This window comes from Pleurodeles waltl, chromosome 8 (assembly GCF_031143425.1).
Source record: "Pleurodeles waltl isolate 20211129_DDA chromosome 8, aPleWal1.hap1.20221129, whole genome shotgun sequence".
Lineage (NCBI taxonomy): Eukaryota > Metazoa > Chordata > Amphibia > Caudata > Salamandridae > Pleurodeles > Pleurodeles waltl.
In genome coordinates, this window is record NC_090447.1 from 44,756,317 (window position 1) to 44,765,391 (window position 9,075).

The window sequence follows — 9,075 nt, forward strand, 5'->3', positions numbered from 1 at the left end:
TTTCAAAAAGGTGTAATTTTTTTAAGTAAATCTATGTCTTGCTATATTTATTGATTATGCTTTGTGTCAAAAACTATGGGTTCCTGTCTGCCCGAGTAGTGCCAAACTAACACATCCATATCACAACGTAGAGAAAAATAGCAGGGAATACTATTTGCACTGATAAAAAGGCTCCTATCCAGCACAAAACGTGTTTTGGGGGAGAAAGTAGTTACCCTTGCAAGACTGTGGATTGCTTTGTGTGACTTTGCGCCAATGTCATGAAAAGGCTGGCAGAATGGGGGACTCTGGGGCCCCCTGTGAACACCTGCACTGCCCATGAACTTGGCATGTGCAGGGCAGGGGCCCTCGTGCACAGCCCCGCCGCAGAGTTCACTGCCCGTATTACGGGAGTGAACTGCGCAACAGGTGCTGCTGCACCTGCTGCACAGCCACATTGGCGCGGCTCCTTCAGGAGCTGGCATCAATGCACAGGCCATTTTTCCCACTGAGCCAGCGGGCAGAAGCAGTGTTTCCACATGCCATCCCAGCAGAAAACACATAATAGAGCCAGCGGGCACATCACCACACTGGCGGTAGCGTGGTGGTTATGAGGTAGACTTTTGTTTTAAACTTAGACTTTTGTTTCAAACTATGGACCATATTTATACTTTTTGTAGCAAAACTGCTCTAACGCAGTTTTCTGTCAAAAAGTTTAACGCAAGCTAATGCCATTCCTTAATGCCATCTGGAGGCACAAATTTCCTTCCACCTAGCGTTCCCCCAAGTCTCCCGATAAAAATTATACCTCACTTGTGTGGGTAGGCCTAGCGCCCGCGACAGGAAATGGCCCAAAACACAACGTGGACACATCACATTTTTTCATAGAAAACAGTGCCTACCTGTGGATTTTGGCCTCTAGCTCAGCCGGCCCCAGGGGGGGCAGAAATGGCCTAAAATAAATTTGCCTCCCCACTCCCCCCAGGGGAGCGACCCTTGCCTACAAGGTCGCTCCCCTGGCGTGACGGCGCAAAAAAAAAATCCATGGTGCCTAGTGGTTTCTGCCCCCCTTGGAGGCAGATTGACCTACAATCGGCCAATCTGCCCGAAGGGGAGGCAGAAATGGTCTAAATACAATTTGCCCACCAGGGGAGCGACCCTTGCCTAATGGGTTGCTCCCCATCTCTAAAAAAACACAAAAAAATAATTTGCCCTGGCGCCTAGAGGTTTCTGCCCCCCTGGGGGCAGATCGAACTAATACCAATAAGCTGATCTGCCCCCAGGGGGGGCAAAAATGGCCTAAAATAAATTTGCCCCCCCACCCTCCCGGGGAGCGAGCCTTGCCTACAAGGTCACTCCCCTTGCGTGACGGCACAAAAAAAAGATCCCTGGTGCCTAGTGGTGTCTGCCCCCCTTGGGGGCAGATTGATCTACAATCGGCCAATCTGCCCCCAAGAGGGGCAGAAATGGTCTAAATACAATTTGCCCCCCAGGGGAGCGACCCTTGCCTAATGGGTCGCTCCCCATCTCTAAAAAAACAAACAAACAAAAAAAAAACACAAACAAACTATTTGCCCTGGCGCCTAGAGGTTAATACCAATAGGCCGATCTGCCCCCAGGGGGGGCATAAATGGCCTAAAATAAATTTGACCCCCCCCACACCCCTCCCCGGGGAGCGACCCTTGCCTACAAGGTCGCTCCCCTTGCGTGACAGCGCAAAAAAAAAGATCCTTGGTGCCTAGTGGTTTCTGCCCCTCTTGGGGGGCAGATTGACCTAAAATCGGCCGATCTGCCCCCAAAGTGGGCAGAAATGGCCTAAATACAATTTGCCCCTCCAGGGGAGCGACCCTTGTCCAAGGGGTCGCTCCCCATATGTAAAACAAAAAAAAACAAAAAATCCCTGGTGCCTAGTGGTTTCTGCCCCCCTAATCAAAATAGGCTGATCTACCCCCCAGGGGGGCAGAAATGGCCTAAAATAATTCCCCCCCCCCAGGGAGCGACCCTTGCCTAAGGGGTCGCTCCCCTTGTGTGAAATTCACGCAAAAAAAACAACTCCCTGGTGTCTAATGGTTTCTGCCCCCATTGGGGGCAGATTGGCCTCATCAAAATAGGCCAATCTACCCCCAAGGGGGGCAGAAATGGCCTAAATATAATTTGCCCCCTAGGGGAGCGACCCTTGCCTAATGGGTCGCTCCCCATCTAAAAAAAGAAGAAAAAATAACAAAAAGAAAAAAAAAATGATCCCTGGTGCCTAGAGGTCGGGGCAGATCGGCCTAATAATAGGCCGATCTGCCTCCAGGGGGGGGCAGAAAAGGCATTCCCAAAAAATGCCCCCCCTGGGAGCGACCCTTGCCCAAGGGGTCGCTCCCTTTTGTCAGTTTCAGTAAAAAAAAAAAAAATCCCTGGTGTCTAGTGGGGTTTCAAAAGCCGGATTGCAAGCAATCCGCCTTTTGAAACCCTGTGAGAGACTTCAAAGGGAAGGAAATACATTTCCTTCCATTTGAAGCCCCTCTGAGCCTCCCCCATGGGATTGAAAGAGTCTTTCAATCGCGCTGGAAGCAGAGCTTCTAGCGCGATGGGGGAGACTCTGTTACTAATCAGCGCGCGCTCACGCGCTGACGTCACAGTGGGGGGTTCGGGGGGTCGGGGTGGAAGGAGAAGGGCTTCCCCTTCCATCCCTGACTTGGGGGGGGTGGGGGGAACCCCACAGAGGGAGCGCTAGCGCTCCCTCTGGGCTCTGTGACCAGGACGTAATGGTTACGTCCTGGGCACAGCAGCACTGTGCCTCAGGATGTAACCTTTACGTCCTGGGCACAGAACAGGATAATGGCAGCAGGGTAAATATTTTGGGAAAATAGTCAATTGTCTGCACTAAAAAATTGGTGTTCTTTAATAGAAGCCTGCCTGGAAGGAAGCCACATTGGTCCTCATGGATCAGTCCTTGAGCTACATAGGCCATTCTGGCTGCCAGAAGTTTTGGAAACAGTTTATAATCATAATTCAATAAGCTAATTGGACGGTATGAACCTGTTTTCTCTGGAGACTTGCCCTGCTTTAAAAAGCTGACAACCCTTTAAGTATTTCATTGAATATGAACAGCTTGGCTATTTGGCAGAGCAGAGCTTTATACACTTCTGCTGGAAGGCTATATTCTCCAGAAGCTTTCCCTTTAGGTGTGGCACGCACCGCTTCTGTCACTTCCGAAAGTGAAATAGAAGCAGATAGCATCGCCTGCGACCCGTCGCTTAACCATAATAGCTCAAGTGTATTTAAATATTGATTTGTCTGTTACACATTAGCTTGAGATGTAGAAGTATACTGGCTCGAGTAGTGGGAGAAGAATACCTCGTCAATATCTTTGAGATGGTTAACTAATAAGCCTCTGTTCTCATCAACTATGGATTTAATGAAGTAATTATTAGATTTTCTTCTCACGGACCAGGCCAAAAATTTACCCTCATGTTCATTTTGTTCGTACTGTCACTGAAAACTAGTATGCCTATTGAGTATTTCACAGGACATATAATAGTCCTTGAGGTTAGACTCGGCCTCTTTAAGTTTAAGAGCCGACTCTTGATCATACATTATCTGATGAATCCTCAATGCTTGATCAAGTTCCTATTGGAGTTCAGATGCTTTATCTTTGGCTATCTTGGCCAAATAGGATTTGTACCATAAAGCTTCACCTCTTATGTGGGTGTACAGGCTTCCCAAAAAGTGAGGCCGATCCTTTATTATTGCCCAGAAGTTCGATGATGGAAGTTTTGAGGATTGCAATCCAGCCTTCCTCTGCTAAGAGAGACTTATCAAAACTCCATCATGGGCAGCTCCCTGCTCATTTGGCATATCTCGACTAAACAGGGGACCGAATGTTCAGGAAAAGGATTAGTGAGAATTTCCAAACCATCCCTCGCCAATGAAAAGGAAACTAATATAAAGTCAATCCTAGAGGCTGTATTATATTTTTTAGAAAAACAGGTAAATTCCCTTCCCTGTGGATGCTGCCCTCCATACACCTACCAAAAGTAGGTCGGAAACAAATTTAGTGAGCATGCAAGATGCTCTGGGTTGGTTCTGGCTTTTGTTTTTGTGTGAAGTATCTTTCTGGGTATCGGGTATGATATTAAAATCCCCTCCCAAAAATGAAAAAACTTGGACGTGTAATTAATAGATCAAATAAAGTCTGCAAAGAGCGTGTTTAGTCTTCGATGGGGCAGTAGAGGCTCACAAGATGTACACGCTTACTTGAGATTAATGTACTAATTATTATCCATCTTGTCTGCGGATCCTTATAGACCTGATAAATAACCCTTGGAAATTCCTGTGTTACAAAAATGGCAACCCCTCGAATTGCACCATAAGCAGACTCGTAGAAAGACTGGGCAATGAAGTTAGGGAGCTTGGGCAATTTACCCTGGAGTTTTAAATGAGTCTCCTGGAGAAGGAATACCTGGGGCTGTGATGATCTTAACCAGTTAAGTATAGCTTGAACATTTACCTCATTGTTAGCCCCATTTAGATTGCATGCAACAACCTTTGAGCTACTTCTTGCCATATCTTTTCTGAAAGAGAAAACCAGAGAAAGATAGAGAGACTCGACTTCGCCCTTCATAAATAATTTTTTCTCAACATAACGGTTTTATACCAAGTAATATGTGTATCTTTGCAATAATCACCTGCCTTTTTAACCCAGCCCTGTGAAATATACCCCCCACCATAAAGTGTCCTCCCGCACCTACCCAAGAGGGCCTAACCCATCATGGCCCTACCTCTCATTGTCAACAAAACCCTGCCTTAAGCCCCCCAACCCCGAAACAAGAGTGCACTATCATGGCACTCCTTGAGCCTCAACCCCCGAGGAACAGCAAATGGCGAACACAACAAATGAAAGACTTGGCAAGACCAAAACGTGAAAATATAGACCATCATAATCTAAATTTTAAAAAAACTATAATCAATTGTAAAGTTCCTCCATGTTACTCTTGTTTAAGCAGCCCCAAAAAGTCCTTTGTCTGACGTATGTTGATCCTTATGAAACACCTTAAATTTTGCCAGTTGAACAGTACTGGCTGGGGCCACTAGTTTTTTGGAGCTTTCGTTGTGGGAACCCTATGTGCCTGCATGATAGAAAAATCTACATTGGGAGCATTGGGTGTAGCCTTAACCGGAAGAATGTACTTATAGATAAGATCTGAAATGACTTTAGTCACTGAAGACGTTGTTTCTAGCTCCTCGGGAATCCCGGTGAACCTCAGGTTTGAGACCATGGAGCTTTAATTGTAGCTCCTCAAGCTCCAGCTAGATCTGGGTTGTGACTGTCTGCTGTCAATTTTGCACATCTTCCAAATCGGAAACCCTCTGCTTTGCTAGAGATACCCTCAAGGAGAGCTGGTTTAGATTTCCATTCAACTCGCCCAACTGTTCATTAGTCTTACTATGGGCCTCCTACTGTGAGAGTTTCATAGCACGAAATTCCCCCAAAATCTACTTAAGCATTCCTTCGACAGATGACAATTCAGGTACGTTTCCTGAAGATATGGGAGAGTCTGTAAAAAATGTAGGAGTGGGCAGTCGCCTTATGTGGTTGATTTTGTCATTTAGCGCTGCATCTGCGACCACATCATGCGAATCTCTCACAGCTGGGTCAGGTTGATCAGGCTGATCAAGGGTGAATTGGTTATTTGCCATCTTGCTCGGCGTTTCCCTGAACTTCTCTTGCTCTTTCTTGCACCCCTTAACACTGCTTGCTGAAAATAAGGGATACGGAGGCTTCTCCTTGTGATAATCAACAGTGGCAGAGGACGTGACCACAGGTAAAGGAATATCCAAACATATAGCGGAGAATTTTTGCAGCTCGCTAATTTCCAGACTAGGAAATGGTGATAGTGATTCTAAGATCTGCAGCGTCTGAGATGCAGAGGGTTGCTGCCATGCCACTGAGGAGCAAGATTGGAGAAATGAGCAAGAGGTAGTTGAAAGGTATAGAGTCTCACACACCTCGTTCTCAGAGTGACCTTGACTGTCTGAAACAGGTCTTCATCTTCCCCTTGCAGGAGTCAGATTCTTAGATTTGAGGGTTTTCAAAGTTTTGCCGTCTATATGTGATTTTGATGTAGCATCTCGCATAGTGTGCTTCATAATAGACATAATGTAAAGGCCAGAAGATTACCTAGGAGCTATGACGGGGATGCTAAAGGGGAACTAGAGCACAGCAAACTGCATCCATGCTATTCAGACCACTTCCATATCTACCTTTGGGGTGCCTACTGTTACTGCTACAGGGTGCTTGAACCCCTATGTGGCCCCCGGCTGAGCTCAAGGGACTGACTAAAATCAAAGTCTAATGAAGTGACTAAACGCCATAGAATACAATCATATAATTCAGGTCCTTGCAGACGGTCACTCCTGCTGAAAACCCTCTTGAGCCTTAGTTAGAGCCAAACAAATTAGTGTAGTACTGATTTATGATACAATTGTATCCAAGAGGTCTTGAGAAGACAGAGAGGGAGAAGAAGACAGAGAATTGCCTGGAAATGTGTATATATGTGTATTCATATCTCTATCTTTGGTTGGCTGAAATAGAGAGGGGGTCTCCTACTTCTTGAATTCCTATACGCACCAGATACCGGGCGGCGTTGTGTAATTATGACTTAATGTTCATAGCAGAGATTACTAAATCCCCCCCTATGAACCTTAATTCCGAACCTTAACCGGCCGCATATACTGCTCCACCTTGCTGGTTAAACCCTCTTCCCTGGGGCTTTTGAATATGAGCCGGCCTGAGAATGAGTCACAAGCAGTCTAGCTGCAACTTTGGCGCAATAGGTCCAAAGATCGCTTAAGGCTACAAACACTAATAAATGGCTCTTGTAATATGACACACAACCCTACACAGGACCAAGAAAAACAGACAATTCAAACTAGATTACTCGTGCAAACCGTATCTCCTGGTCTGAAAGCATTTTCTTTCTCTCTCTGCCGGCCGCAATACTGATAAGTGCCATACAGCTCCTTCCATGATGGTCCGGTCATCCCGCTTTGGCTCTGACTCAAAGATCCACAATCCAAATTAGGCGATGATACCAGGTCTCACATTCTTGTTTGAGCAATGCCCCGAAAACCACACTTCTTAATCCCGGCGTTACAGCACGGCGACATCTTCCTAGCGGTGTGCGGTGAACGCAGACTCGATGAGAGCCCCCATCTTGCTGCTGTCCCAGAGTGATTTCAGTCACGGAGCATGACGGGAGCTCCACTTAACTTTCCCGAAGCCCGTTTTTGATTGTCACAAACACGAGCACACATAAAGGGCGATAACACATTTTAACAACAGTATACATAATTTTGTTGGTTGTACCGTACTAATTTTTGGAATTGTAGTGTGTTATAAGGTAATTGTATACTGGGAAAAATGCTGATCCTCTGCTGGGATTTGGTAAACCATGTTTGAAAGCAAATTGGTTTTGCACATAATTTTCCCATAAAGGTTATGGAAAGTGTTCCATAAGGTAGAATTAGAGCTCAACATTTTACTATGCCTGTGGCTATTGGATGGTTGCTAGCAGCACACACCTGATGTGTGTTGGCTAATAGTTTTCACCTGCATAACACAACTATAAAACACACTCCATTACTGACCATGAACCTTTGCCATTCCACTGCTGCACAACATTATGAAGCAGAAATTTTGTCAGTGTAGTCTGCTTTTTTTAATTTCTCTGCTTCTTGTCCCTTTTTTCTCCTCATTTATTTCTTGGGGGTTAAAATGTAATTTCAATATTGTTTTGATAATGGCACGGAGGAGGTGGTGAACAAAATCATTAGAATAGAGACACAATTGTTTGGAGTCAAAGTCCAAAATACAACCATAGCTCAGAAAAGATAAATGTGGGCCACAATAGTTGACAGGGTGAATGCTGTAGCAAACAACCTGTGCACAGAAGAGGAAATTAGGAAGAGGTGGAATGACCTGTGGGGGCTTTTTCTGGCCTCCATAGTCACCTGGCAGCCCAGAGGACTGGTGGTGGTTCTCCCAGCTCCCTATCACAACTTTATCCCTGGGAGGAGAAGATCTTGCAGATTCTAGATCCTGAAGGCTTGCCAGGAATCCCAGGTGGAGTGGAGACTGGTATGTTATACTTTTGAATGTCTCACTAAACATATATGTAATTTTTGCTTTTTTGTTAGATGTTACTAATGCGCTTTACAACTTTGTAAAACCCCAAAACGCAAATGTAAGTTTATTAAATTAATTGTTATCATCAAATAAGTGTCAGGATGGTATTGTCACTCGTTTTACTATTGGGCAATAGGTTTTGTCAATATGTGTGTTTTCTTCATGGATTGTTTGTTGCATTTGCCTTGTTTGTTGGTTTGAAAATGTTTTGTTGTAGTTAAGAAAAAAAAATTCCAAACTCCATTTAATTTCACATGAAGCTGTGGTGCTTGTAAGTGTTTTTTCACCTATTAACATTTTTCACATATGTTTTTATATTGTAAATGTCTGTTCATCTTCACTGCACATATTCTACTAGGTGTGTTCAACTTACAATTTTGCAAGTGTTGTTAATGTTTAATTGAAATGACTACAACTAACATAATGGCTTGTTTTTTATCTCGAAAACAATATTTCAATGTGATGTTGGCCATTCTCTCTTTTCTTTCATATATGCACGTATGTTAAAGTGTTATGCATTTATCAATCTCTGTTTTATGCTATGTATTAATGTGTTCTTAATGTATTTTAGTTTGTATGTTGTGGCCTTCTTGCTATTTCTGAGAATTGATGTAATTGGTTTCACAAATCATAATATGATTACTTATGGAGTTTAATTTATGTTATGTTGTACACTGATAATAAGCTGTATTGATATTAAATGTACTTTGAAATGTTTAAATGATGACTAATGCTGTTAATCCTTATATGGTGTATAATGGTCTGAATTTCAGCCTTCTATGCCCTGGAATGTTTTAGTTCTCATTCCTCCTGTCCACTGTGTTGGGTAAGGAACAATGCAGAGTGTGTGGTGACCTGGAGTAGGCCTCAGAAGATGGGTGTACACATGTGAGGGATAATCAGTGTGCTTACTGTCTTTT